The sequence below is a fragment of the Gossypium hirsutum genome, chromosome A10 (assembly GCF_007990345.1).
Source record: "Gossypium hirsutum isolate 1008001.06 chromosome A10, Gossypium_hirsutum_v2.1, whole genome shotgun sequence".
Taxonomy (NCBI): Eukaryota; Viridiplantae; Streptophyta; class Magnoliopsida; order Malvales; family Malvaceae; genus Gossypium; species Gossypium hirsutum.
Window position 1 is genome coordinate 24905105 of NC_053433.1, and position 14239 is coordinate 24919343.

Sequence of the window (14239 nt, forward strand, 5' to 3'; positions counted from 1 at the left end):
TTCAGAGAGCATGGGTGGGATCCTTTGTTTGATAAAGTGAAGTTATTTTGTAAAGATCATGAGATAGAAGTCTCAAATTTAAGTTCTCCGTACAAAGCTTATCAAGGTTGGTTTCGCATCCAGAGAGATAACATCACAATTGAGCATCACTAATGGTTTGATATATTCATTGCCGGTATCGATTCATTGCTAACAAAAATGAATCTTGCTTTAATGATGAGGTAGTGGAGTTACTTGTTCTTAGCTCCACTTTGGATCCACGTGATAATTACAAAACTTTTCAGGTGGAAGATATCTGCAAGCTTATGAATGATTTTTATTTGGACGATTTTACAGAGCAAGAAAAGCTACACATGAAGATTTAATTGGAGCATTTTCAACTTGATGCTCATCAAAGCACGGAGTTGCAGAAAGCTTCTACAGTTGTCGAGTTGTGTCAAGTGCTAGCTAAGACAAAAAAAGTCAAGTATTTATCCTTTTCTTGATGGAATTATTCGTCTTGTGTTAATCTTTCCGTGTTTACTGCCACAATCGAACGAGCATTTTTAGCAATGAAAATTGTGAATACATGACTTTGCAACAGAATGGAGGATGATTTTCTTTCAACTTACTTGGTGGCATACATCGAAAAAGAGATAGCTCGAGAATTTTCAACAGATTCTATCATTGATGAGTTTGATCTTATGAAAAAGTGAAGAGTGCAATTTAAGATTCCTAGTATTGAGAAATAGGACTAAGGCCAAATTTCTTAATTTAATTTTTTGAATTATAATGATATTTATGAAATTTTTAGTATAGTATATATTAGTTATTCTTTTTTGCATATTGGAAAGAAATATTTAATTTTATATAGTGTGAGTTTTTTCTTGTAATTTTTTTTTACAGTTAAATCATTCATGCTTTTAAAAAATAAATAAATTGATTTGTTTGATAAGAAGAACAAGTATCCAAGAAGAATTGGCACTTTTTCTACATTAAAAAAAAGGTAGTTTAAATTTAGAAGTTTCATCTCCCTTGAAGTAAAATCCTAGATACGTCCCTGCCCTTATGAAAGGATATTTGATTAATATATATATAAAAAAATAAAATCTGATTAAAATATATATATCATTATGGAAGGGATATTATGAAAAAATACATCTATTTTATATCTAGATAAAAGATCTTTCTATTAGTCATTTTCACTATTCTACTTTGAGTGTTGAAAATTTGGTTGTATATGGAAAATATATTAAAGCCTTAAAAGGGAACATGTTGTACTCCACTTAAAACCATTGACGACGATGATTATTATTATTATTATTATTATTATTTGTTTCAATTTTCTTATTAATGTTTTCGACCAAAGAATTGTTTGGGTTTGCGAAATTATGATGAATAATGGAGCTGTAACCGTGGAAAATCAGATTTCTGATGACGTGTCAACTATGACTATCTTCCATCTAAGGCAAAGATGGAAGATTTTGGGTAAGCAAGGTGAAGATGAGATTTGGAATTCCAAATGAAGATGGAAAACTGGATATATGAAATTGAAGCCGGCGAGTAAATTCACTTGTGAAGATCAAAAGTTTAAAAGTAACAGGTGATTCAAACTCAAATTTCCAATTAAATCAAGCTTAGGTAAGATATTGATACCATTAGTATTACTATTTTTGTTGAAAAATTCAATTAGGGGAAAATGTATGTAACATGTGTTATGAGATTTTTAGGGTTTGACATTATTATGAGAAGACAAAATGTCTCAAAATGACATCATGCTAGAAATAATATCATTAGATTATTTGGAATGATAATTGAATAACTTAATAGTATTAAACCTATATAAATATGCTATTTTTAAAAAAAATTATATAAAAATCATTTTTAAATTAAATAAAAAATAAAAATCATTTCATTCTAACATTATTTTTGTATTAAGGGATAAATCTCAAAATTGAACATGAATTTTCACCCATTTTATAATGTTATACATGAAGTTTAATTTTGTACAATTTTATACATTAAACTTTGATTTGATTCAAATTGACAATATAGCAACATTTTACGTTTACATAATGTACACATAAATAATTATACTAAATAAATGTATATAATTGAATAAAAATCAAAGTTTAGTATATACATTTGAGACACAATCAAAATTTCATGAGTATAATTGCATATTAGATCAAACTTCATGTATAATTTTAATATTTATTCCTCTATTAATAATCCCATACTTCATAAATATGTCATAATTGTATAATAAATTTTGTTTAAAATAAAATATAATTTATATATGTAGAAAGGAAAAATTTTGGACCAATAAGAATTATTTTGTGTAATTATTATTTACTTCTAATTAAATTAAGAGATAAATAAAAAAAATTAAATCTTTTTATGACTCGTTTATAAAGAATGCATTTTCTTTATAAATAATAAATAAAATAGATTATGCCTTGTAGATCACTCAAATGAAGAGATTATACTCTATAAGAATTATCTTTTACTTGTCTAGCTAATACTATAAAAGAGGGCCACCTGCATGCATTCAACAAAACTTCACAAGTTCATAAATCTGAAAGTTTAGAAATCGAAGCTCGAGGATAAGGTTTTGAAAACTAAAACTTCTCTCCAAAATCTCATAAATCTCTGAAGAAATCAAACAACTCAAAGAAATTATAAAGAATGTTGCATTAGTTCTAAAGAAAGCAACTCTTTAATCCTGTTCATCCTATAAAAAAGAGACTAAACTTGTTTTCAGTATCAAGTTTAAAAGGTCCTTGAAGTGGAATCATCCATCTACAATCAAGTGTAAATAACCCCTAGGTCAAACCTCCTCTTAGTTCCTTGGCATCAACACAAAGGAGATAAATTTTTTCTTCAAGATCAAATTTTGATGACCATTATTGAAACAGACTCAACCATCTAAGATCAAATCTCGAAAAATCTTGGTTCCGAGCTCTCTGTAAACCTATTTCTAAGATTAAGTCTTGAAAACTATTAAAAAAATTTGAATTCATCCAAGATTAATTCAAGGCCACCTTTAAATCAAGTCTCCATTGAAAAAAGAAATCAAAGAATTTATATAAAGATTATAACTCATAACGTCATAAATAAAATTCCTTGATTTCTTCCAAATTTTCAAATTTCATTGGCCTTGAAATTTTGTACAATATAAATATAGCAAATATGTAAATATATTAAAGTAAACTATATGCTCAAAAATGCTTTTTACTAGAAAACTTTTTATTGGAAAAGCATCTTTTTTAAATAGATTTTGGAAACAAAATCTCTTTATTTTGATTGTCAACAAAATTACGAACTGCCAAAAGTAATACTAAATACATGGTTTGGTGCAATGACAACATGATACAAGTTCAAATTTTCAGCCACTACTTTTATGTCTTGATAACCAAATTTTTGTCACATAGTTAAAGTTATCCTAATCCAATCAATATCATAGTTAAAGTTATCCTAATCCAATCAATATATCAAATATGAAAAAAAAAATATCGATTTTTTAAATATTTATAAACTTTTTTAAATATTTGTAAGATTATGTGGATTTTTGAAAACATGCTGAACTGAACGTGTTTTTAACTTATGTTGTAAGAGAACATTGCCAGCTAGACATGTTTTCCTATTTTGTAAACAAGACACTTTCAACTAGACGTGTTTTTTCATTATATCTCTTGAATCTATTTAATTAGAGTTTTCTTTTACGATTTTTAAGAGGAACATTAGTGTTTGCGAGATAAAGGTTTAGGGTTTAAGACGTTTTAATAATATTCGTGTTTGAGGGTTAAAACACTTGAATTTTTAAATTTACCAATTCAATTCCAATTTTTAATACCAATACAATTATTTATTAAATTTGTTGGAGTGATATTTGAATTTTTTTTGTTAAATATATAGTGATGATATAATTAAAAAAATTCTAATGAACGTAAATTTATTAGATAATTTTAAAAACTAATGTAGAATTTAAAAAAAAAATTTGTTCCAACTGTAAAAATATTATTTTATTAGAATAATATTTTGTTTAAAACTTCAATAAAATATATATTAAGGAAGGTGGAGAAGAAAAGATGGAAAAAAGCAACCTCTTGAGCATTTAATTCATGTGATTTTATCACATTACCGTCCAGAAAATAAAAATAAAAAAAAGGGGAAGTAGCAAGTGGTTAATCATGTGAAACCCTTTTTTTAATCCATGAAAAAAGTGTTTTTCATTTTCCTTTTTAAAGTCATGAAAGATGGCCATCTGACTCCATGATTTAGACCTCTCTAGAACTCTTGCCATTGCTATAGAAAAGATCACGATTTGAGAAAAGTCGCTTCTTTGAGGGATAAATTTTCTCCACAATAATAATGCTACCAATTTGGAGGATTAAAACGTGAAAGAAGAGGGAACATAACATGATTTGTTAAAAAATAATAATAATAATAATAGTATTGAGGAAGTATTTGTATTAAGAGTTGAATTGCATTTTATTTTTTTTTCCTTAAAACATAAGTACATTAACCATTATACATTAAATTAAAGAACAAATAGATCCATTTGTATCATTGCCTGATTAATTTATTTTTTTATCAAACATATATAAATTAATTACGCGGAACAAATACTCACCCTTCACTCCATATCCATTTTATTCTTCATCTTTTATATATAAATAATTTGATTCTATTTTTTTAATAATTGAGGGTAAGGATGGAGTTGCTAATAATTCAACCTAAGCTCTCGTGTCACAAAATAAATGTTTTTGTCATTAGATTTAGAGGATGTTGACTAATTTGATTCTATTTCATAGTTATTTGAATATGTATCCGTATTTATCAATTTTATTATAAATATGATAAAAGTAAGTTTTTTACCCAAATAATATTAAAAAAATACCTAAATGGGTTGTTGCAAGAATTATGTACTAATATGGTACATTTAAATGGGCGGAGGATGGTGCATAGGCAGCACCACCTTGATTTTCTAACACAAATCAGCATGAAAAAATAAATAAATAAATAAAATAATGGTGGAGGCATGTAGATAGGCGGCACCCAAGGTAAAATACAGGTCAAATACGGGTCGTATACGGTAAAAACCGAACTCGAAAATTGACCTGCTGCCACGATGGGACAGCACACTAGGTCACGCCTAGGGAAGAGGCGGCACCCAGTGATGGAGGAGACAGCACAGGCAGCACCACGGTGGCAGACGCAGGCAATGGGACGGCTCATGCAGGGTATTTGTTGTTATTATGTGTTTGGGGACCTTATAATGGTTCCCAAGTTTCATTTTTGGCCAGTGAGTGAAGGAGAAGAAAGAGAAGGAGAAGAAAGAGAAGAGAAGAAGAAGGAGAAGGAGAGGGAGAGGGCAGAAGGGAAGGGAAAAAGAAAGAAAAAAAAGAGGAGAATAGAGAGAGGGAAGGAAAAAGAGAAGGAAAAAAAAAGAAGAAAAGATAATTTTTTGTTATAAATTAATAGATTAGTGTTAATTTAATTTGTTTTTGTTGTTATTATTGTTGATTTAATTTGGATTTAATTTTTAATTTTATTTTTGTAAGATATTATTTGGTTAAAAAGAGCAATTAAGGTATGTTTGTATTTATTTTATATTTTTATTCATTCATAATTTATTTTTAATGTTTTATTTTTTTATGTAATTTATTTTTTATGTGTGTTTTAGGTTGATTAGATTTATTTTTTATGGAATTTATTTGGCATGTTATTTTGATTATTTTAATATTTTTATTTTTATTTTTTATGTAGGTAAAATATGAGACAATTGATATGGAATTTGAAATTTATGAGATTAATTAGGAATTAGTTTATATGTTCTAATTTTTTAAGACTTTATAATTGAGAATAAGAGTTTATGTTTTTTAAATTTTATTTTATGTTATTTATAAATATTATAAATGAAATTTCTTTTGAAGTTCTATGCAAAAAAAATTATATTTTTTGACAATAATTAAGTTGGCATGTTATTGTATATATTGTATTTTAAACTAATACATTTGACTTATTATATTTTAAAATAATAATAAAAATATTTATATTTATTATGTATTGTCTATGTTATGTTTTTGTTATATTTTTTCTATTGGCATGTTATTTTTATTATTTTAATATTATTTTTTTTATGTAGGTAAAAGATTAAACCATTGAGTTGGAATTTGTGAATGAGACCATTGAGTTGGAGTTTGAATTGGAATTTATAAGATATATTTTTTGTTAATGTAATATAGCAAAAAATATGATATGGACAAAACTATTTGGTATTTTTTTTTGTAATTAAAAGCAATATATAAAATTCAAGTATTTTGATAAATATTTAAAATCCATCAAACTTTGAAATTAATAACCGAAATTTATTCTGAAATTGCAGGTATCGCAATGGGTTCATTGATTAAGAACGATGGTCACATATCAAAAACTGTTAATAATATGGTAATATATTGTTATTTGTTAATCATGGGTTCCCTTAAAAAGTTCCCTTAAAAAAATCTACATAATTTATGGAAATAAATTATGTTATTATGACTATTTTCTGTAATTTAATATTGTCCAGGCCCGTACCGTGCATTAAGGGTCCGGGTGAATGGTTTAGGATATTCCCTGGATGAACGACTGATGCCATACTTGGAGTTAGCTGGATTCGGGTCAGCTACATTGATCTAGACGTTTGATTTGTGGTATGATTTAATATCTACATCGGTCGAGTGTTGGCGCCCGGAGACCCACAATTTTAATTTGTCATGTGGGGAGTACACTGTCACTCTGGAGGATATTGCATTGCAACTTGCGCTCCCAATCGACGGAGTGCCGTAACGGGCGTAAGTGCGATAGCTGAGCCAGCTTCCATTTGTTATAGCCTACTAGGAGTCTCGCCCTCGCCCGACAATGCTGAGTCCAAATTTATGGGCTTGAAATTTTCATGGCTGAAAGCCAATTTTGAACATTTATTAATTAATGCCAGTGAGCATGAGGTGATGTGTGTAGCTTGAGCATACATTATGCATATTATAAGGGGTGTACTGATGTTGGATGCGAACAATAACTGGGTTCATCTGATGTATTTACCCCTATTAGCTGATTTGTAGAATGTTTGCTCGTATAGTTGAGGTTCCGTAGTTCTAGCTATGTTGTATCGTGAGCTTTGTCAGACGACAAAGCCTGATGCCGTAGACATAGGCAGATGCATTCTATTGCTGTAGTCATGGGCTCTTTAACGGATGTCATTTTTGGCATCGGTTAGGCACCAACCATACGTATTTCCACTAGTGAACAGGTGATAAAATTTAACTTGTTATTAATTGACATTTTTTTTTCTAATAATACTATTCTAACGATATTATTCTAACATGTAATTTGTTTTCGTAGATGGAGTTTTTATCTTACTATCGGGAGATCGTACACTTCCCGATATATTGTCTAATGATTGACCAACATGTCGGGGAAGGTGTAAGCTATTCCAATATTCGTGACATTTAATTACTTTGTATATCTTACTCAAACCGTGTTAAATTTTAACCATATTATTAATCATGCAATTTATCTGGATACCGTATCAGAGACTAGAAATTGCGGTTGTTATACCCTCATCTGCCCACATTCATTCTCACATGTGGTGCATTAACACACCAATTATTAATTTCCAGACAGTTGAGTGGTATAACCGGGATCGAGTACTCCGACAGTTTGGTTGCATCTAGTATATCCCGGATCTGCCAATGTAGGTGGGGAAAATTTACGGGATCAACAAGAGAAGAAAACATGGAAATAATTGAGGATTGTGCACCAAAAATATGTTGCAGTGTGGGATAATCGAATGGCATAAACAACTCAGATGGATTTTTTTCTAATTTGCAACCATCATTAGAGTACATACAATGGTACTCTAGTACGGGAAAACCATATTTACTTGGTGTGCAGTCGACTGTAGTACCCCCGCACATGCATCGACCTGGGCATACAAGTTAGTGCCCGATATAGAGGCCAAGCCAGAGCTAGAGCCCGAGCTCGAGCCCGAGCTTGAGCCTAAGCCACAGCCGAAACCCGAGCCTGAGTGGTCGCATAAACATTTCGCTAATAGTTCTTATCATCCGGAGTTGCAGGTCAATGATTATTTCCCGGGCTCGTCAAGACACGGATATCATTCCGGGTTTGATATCTTTAGTCCAGTACCACCGCAGTACAACACTCCTCCTGGCCCGTATCCACCACATTACTCCACTCCTATTGGGTTGTATCCACTGCAGTATAGCACTCCTCTCAACTAAAGTTCATCGATGGCATTCGGGACATATGATTTTTCTTTCATGTTTCGTACAGTCTCACCTGCTACTGAAGAGGATGTTGATCACTGCGATCACCCACAACATGAACGTCGACCCCTGCAGAAATATACCTCTAGAACTACACCATCAAACCATCAATTTTAGGAGTTTCTTGCAATTTAAATATTACAAAGTTTGTACTTTTTATTTTAAAAAATATAAATCAAGAAAAAGACAATATTTGTATTTATTTAATTAATTAATTGCAACATTAAAAATTGGAACAAACTTTGTAATATAAATTAGGTACATTAGATTACATAAGCTCAATTCCAACCCGATCATGACGATTTTCCAACATGGTATTTCGTTGTAGGCATTTACTCCGATTATGACCAGTTAATATGCATAATCCACAATGCTTACTGTCAGATTTCTCCCTAATGTCTATTTCATTACGGATTCTAGATGATTATGGATGACCTTTCGGATTCCTGCGCAACCCTTTGTTTCGGACAAGCTTGAAACTCGTCGGAGATACCTCCTACGTAGACAGGTCAGACAGGACAAGGAACTCATTTTTCCAGATACGCAATGTGCGCTCGAGGGTGTACACATCATCGGAAAATTGTTCAACATTGAGCGAGACTTTAGCACACGTTGCCACGATATGTGCACATGGATAATGAAGTGTTTAGAACCTCCTGCAACCACACCGTCTATTTCGAAGATCAACTCCATAGGACCTAGGTGGTATACTGGGTCAACGAGCGATGGTCTCCATAACTCAAAACATTTCAAGACGTCGTGAATATACTTCTACATTCATCGACCTCCCCATGTAATGGTTTGCAACCATTGCATTCTTGATATCTTCGAAAAACACATGTCCCACTTCTATCTGGTTGACTTGTTGCTGACCCATTGTCGGCATCAAGGTAGCCAACTTGTAGAATGTAGCTGAGAAGAAAGATGATATCGAAAGATGTCGTGTTTTCAACAACACAATGTTGATCCCCTCCACCAAGTTTGTGGTCATTTGACCGTAACGAAAGCCCTCGTCAAAACTTTGAACTCATTGCCACGGCTCCATGGTACCCAACCACTGTCAAAAAGATGTGTTCGTTTGACCCTCCATTTCACTCTCAATTCGAGCCATTCTTTGATGGAAAATGTGTGGCTCTAGCTCATGCGCTGCATATGTATTAAAAAAAGATAAGTTACAGTATTGCCCTAAAACATTAAAACTTATATTGAAAAGATAAAGTTATCATTTACCCATTCTTACAACTTGTCTCCGCCAGTCTGCATTCTTATAATATCGATGGAAGTTAGTTACAATGTGCCGGATCCAGTAAACGGATCTCCATGGCACATCGGAACTCCTAATGGCGGTAATTAATCCTTTCCCTCTATCATAGATAATAAAATATTATCGTTGCTAATAACATACTTCCACAGGTTGGTAAGGAAGAATTCTCACGATTCCATGTTCTCCTTATCTAGGATGGAAAATACTATCGCGAGTACGTTCTTGTTGCCGTTTTGAGCAATCGCAAGAAGTAGGATCTATGTATATTTTCTATATAGCTAGGTCCCATCTACTTGCACAAACAGCTTGCAGTGGGGAAATGCACACACACATGGATCAAACATCTAGAACATCCGATGAAAAAATCTTTTCCCAGTTGTAGTTGGTCATACGGGCCATAATAAGGTCGTATCTGTAACTCAATGATAATACCTAGTACATACTCCCGTATAGCGGCTATCCATCATTGTAGCTCATTATACGATGCATCAAAATCCCAGTACAATTACTCCATTGTCATTTGTTTAGCTATCCACATCTTTCGGTATGATACTCGATACTGGAATCATGCCTACATTTCGGAATCAGTACTAAAACTTTAATGGTCGGTATGTCCTTCACCATTGGCATGATACACGTACAGATAGTTTTGGAATCAAGTTTTCGATGATCTTTTGTCATACGTGTTGATATGCATGTGTGAGGCTCAACAAATTTTCGTATCTCCCACATCTGCGAATTTTGAATAAATACAGCTCGTACCTGCCAATTGTAGCCTTCCACCGACTTCCAACACTCCCTAATATATAACACCGGTTTAGGCACTGCGACTTTGTAGCCCACTGATATATTCATGCAATACCGTTTAATAGCAAATACACATTCTTCCTTACTTTCAAATCTCTTGCCTACGAACAACTCATTAGGATCAGAATTTACGGCCAGCCGGTGAGCAGGTAGTATTTCACGATACTCCAAAAACTCAGGTAAGTGCGTCGCGTCGAGGTCTATGAGCAACATGTGTGGCCTAGGATTATTGTGTATCACAATACGTCAAATCTGGTTCCTGACTGAAAACGCGTTAATGTTTCCATCGTCATTCACGTCTTCGTCATCAATATCATCGGGGACCTCGTCCACATCGGGATCACTATCACTATCCACCTTTTGATCACAAAGAACAATACTATTGTATCCATCATCACCAACCACATTAATATCGGGTGCAACATTAAGATCGATATCGATCTCGCGTATAGCCGATTCACTATCAACGTACAATATTGGAGCCACCATGCACGATTCTTAAGCTCCATGTTCTTCACCATATGCAGCGAGATCTTCATTTGGCTCCACACTGGCTAACTCAGCAAGTAAGTGAATCGGTGCTTTTTGGTCACTCTGATTCCTACAATAAAGAGCGATCATTGTCTCTACGTCTTCATCATCTATAAGTTCCATTTCGATGAATTTGATGGGATCTGTCGAAACTGAAAACTTGTAGAAAAGTTTTGAGATCCTTCTCCCACAACGTCTAACAATTTTTGCGCTAATCCATTCCTTCATATCATCGAACGAGACATTTCTATTAAATCTCATTGCTATTTGTTGCCGACATTCAAATATATATCCAACGGTTGTTGTCAGGATGATTCTATCGAAATAAACGCATACAAAAAATTTATTATCCATCTTCAATACTCAAACTGTTAAAAAATAAACAAAAATTCTCAAAACAATTTCGAATAGCATAAAGATACTTACATAAAAAATTTAATGAATGAAAAAGGACCATTTCTAACAATATCAAATTTATTGCCATTTCTAACAATATCTATGACAAAAATATTTTCAGTATTAATCTATTTTTTTTGTTGTTATCACTAACTAATAATTACTTTGTAATAGTTATTAACATAAAAACTTTCAAATATATTAAAAAAAATTAAAACATAATATTTTAATAATCTAAACACAAAACTTACTAACAAATCACAATAAACAAAATAACTTTAAAACAAAACATAAAAATAACACAAAACAAACTATATAATACTAACAAAATATTTTTTTTCTTATCATATTCTATTATATTTGAAAATAACAATAAAAATAATAATATCTTTTCGTTCTTCTCTTTCTTTCTTTCTTCTTTTCTCCTTTCTTGTTCTGCTAATTTTTTTTTAACTGATACGAGCCGAATGGGGGAGTGAGGGGGAATATACTAGTGTGTCGCCCATCAGATAGGCACCACCAGTGCCGCCTATCAGATAGGCACCGTACCCCTTTTGTATTTTTTTACCCGTATATACCAAAATAGAAAAGTGGCGCTGCCTATGTCAGAATAAGGGTGGTGTCGCCTATGCACCACCCTTTGCCTATTTGAATAGCCCATTTTGGTTTTTTTTTTATATATTATTTATGTAAAAAAACCCATAAAAGTATCACAAAATCTATTGTATTATACATTGAATTGCATTTTACCCTTTCTGCTGAATAAATGTGCAAATTAGTCGTTTTTATGTTAGATGAGTGAGCAAAGCCACCTCTCTATTCAAATATGATATTTATATAAAGTATAATAACAAATTCAATCCTTAACCTTTACACATTTATTACCTTTACACATTTATTTAATTTGACTCGTACTCTTTTATTGGAAGTAATTTTTAAACTAATAAAACTAAAGGATCAAAAAGACCTTAGTAACAAATTTAAAAAAATCAATTACGATTTTAAAATTTAAAAATATTAAAAAATCATAAAAATTATAAACAAATTATAAAATAAAATTTATTAACTTTTATAATTTTAAAATTATAAAACTAAGAAGAAACTTTTAATATGTTTACACCAAATTTTTTTAATTTTAAAATTAGAAACTTTTTAATGCTTTAATAAAAAATTTAATTCTAAACTTTTAACAATTAATTTATAATTTTTTAAAAATTTAAAAGAGCTTAGATTTTTTTTAATTTGCTATTCAAAAATTTTTAATTTACTCTTAGCAAAAGAATAAATCAAATTGTATAAATATATAAAAATTGAAGACTAAATTTATTGTTATACATAATATATTTTAACAGTAGTTTAGAAACTTTGTTATACTTTTACCATATTTATAAACGTAAAATCCTTTCTTTCAGAAATTCAAATATAATCGAATGCTTTAAAAAAAGGCAAATAAATAATCTAATATATATGATCCTTGATTAAAATTGGAAAGAGTTGGAACTATTTGGTACAAAGTAAAATCGAATACCAAATTATACAACATGCATTTTTTTCCCTAGCCACTGCATAGGAAAAAAAATTGAAAGGAAAAACTATATCATTTCAGAATCCTTGAGGAACTGTTATTAATACAAACTCTTTACTAAGCTACCATTGCTCTTATGCGCTAATGCATAAGGGCAACAGCGGCCTCCTGAATGAAAGGCTGCGTGACATGCACGAATTGTTCGCTTCCCGCTCCACCTCTTCCCAACACCGACGAGCTCCTTTCCCTCTTTCATCTTCTTCACGAATGCAACAAACCGTCTCCAATTGTCCGGATGAAAGAGCGATGGGTTCATCCTCAAGTACGTAAATGCACACATCTCTCTATCAACTGGTGAGCCATCGACATTCAACGATGAAGCTTGTAAGATCTGCTCGTGGGCGTATTCATCATAACGGGGAAGTGCATTCTCCCCGGCAAGCGGAACTTGTGCTGCTCCGGTTGCTAAAGCAACTTGCTTCACTAGCTTCTCAGGTGCACACAAGGCATCTTGGGGCTGCTCATGATCCCGCATCTCTATGCAAGTGAAGTTGAAAACGGCACCATGACGTGCTAGCATTTGAGCGATCGGGAGGTAACCATCTCGGTACCTTGTGTTGTAGTACCCTGCTGTGAGTTCAGGAGCATGGGATCGGGTTCCATAATGCCAGTGGATTCCCGCAACTTCACTGAGATCTTCACACCTGCACCGTCAAAAATCGATGTTGCGGACGATAGAATTCTCTCCCCGTGATCTAACAGCATCTGAGAGTACCAGGTAAGGAAGAATTCACCATATGGAGTATTCCAACCACCACCTTCTTTCTTGAAAAAAGGCGTATCTTCTGGCCAATTGTTGTAGTGACCAGCATCAGTTGGCCAGTGCTACCCCATTCTGGCTTACCCGCCGCTTCAGCTGCTGCTTTGAGGCTGCTAAGCATATACTGCATCAAATAACATCCATATTATTAACATCAAAACAGAACCTAATCTGAAATAGAGACAAGAGAGAGCAGTGCAATGTCAGGGTACCTTATCAAAACATTGGAAGGCTCCAATTCCAGGGAACTTCCATGTCCCATTCGCCTCCGGATACGAAGGGTACCGAAGCTCACCTGCCGGACCCATTCCGACTTGGATTTCCTGTAGTGAAAAACAACGGTAATTCCTTAGCAGTTGAATTCTTCCAAGAGGATGAGACAAAATGGGATCAACAATTACTAGTAAATTAGAAGAATTACCACAATGGTATCACCAAGGAGGTGTTTGAAATTGTCCCTAAAGGCACGCATGAAATCAGCATAACACTGAACAGGCGTACGGCCTTTCAAGACAGGAAGGGTATCGCAACCAAGTGAAAGGTATTCGTAGTTCCTTCTTCCCCATTGATGTGTATGCGAGGTCTGT

The 14239-nt window shown here is 32.5% G+C and overlaps 1 pseudogene; it reads right to left on the minus strand.

The window, feature by feature from the left end:
* Positions 1-12761: 12761 nt before the first annotated feature.
* Positions 12762-14239, minus strand: part of LOC121207965 (beta-amylase 1, chloroplastic-like) — a 2491-nt pseudogene continuing 1013 nt past the window's right edge.